The following is a 943-nucleotide window of genomic DNA, read 5'->3' on the forward strand; positions in this document are numbered from 1 at the left end:
GGGGTAAATAAACAAACTGAAAAAAACAAACAGTTCCAACAGCCAACAAATCCAACAGCTGTTTTCTTTTTAATCTACATGCGTTAGATCCTGCAGGTCTTTGATGGGCAACCGAATCTACACGAATGACTGAACTAAATCTTCCCTTAATCTCGGGCCTTATTAGTCATCCTCTCTTCTGGTAAATCCGCACGGACCAGTTTTCAGAGGAGATGGAGTAATAAAAGTAAACACAAAGGAGGAACCATCCTACTACCGACAAAATCATGAGAAGAGAAGAAAAAAACGTATAGATTGCAACAGGAGTGATGATTGAGTGAGAGGGAGGGAACTAAGTTCCCTGTAGTTGCCATGTCCCTGTGACTCGCACTCTTCCTTGTTAATAAATGACTCGATCCCAGCGGGCCGATGTGCCATTAGCATATCCTAATAACATTGACTTCATCATTAATAGAATTTCCACCAAATAGGGCCTAATTAGTTTCAACTGGCCAACCACTGATTGCAATAAATATTTTTTTCTCCTTCTTAATAGTCAGATTTGAAAGTCTTGATCAGCTGAGGCTCTGAGCTCCACCAGACTCTTCTTTCCATAACGGAGACCCACGCTTACACCACCCACATGACTCATTCCCACAGGTTTTAATTAGAATGATATACCTGTGACGATGCTGATTTTACCACACAGATTGCTTTTTTGCATAATACTGGCACGTTTACCTCAGTAAAGAAAGTAAATGAAAAACATTTGCATCATCTCTGCACACAGCGGGCAAATCCCTGTCCTCTGTGCTTTCCAAATAAATGTATCATAAGTATTTTTTTTAAAGAAAACTGTTAAATTGTCCTTATAAGATTTTTTATTTTTAACATTTTGGTCCGCATCTTTAATAATAATAATAAAGATAAAGGTCATTAAAACCGTAACGCAAAGAAACATTTT

The sequence above is a fragment of the Pundamilia nyererei genome, unplaced genomic scaffold (genome assembly GCF_000239375.1).
Source record: "Pundamilia nyererei isolate P.nyererei 1_Seehausen unplaced genomic scaffold, PunNye1.0 scaffold00123, whole genome shotgun sequence".
In the NCBI taxonomy this organism is placed as follows: domain Eukaryota; kingdom Metazoa; phylum Chordata; class Actinopteri; order Cichliformes; family Cichlidae; genus Pundamilia; species Pundamilia nyererei.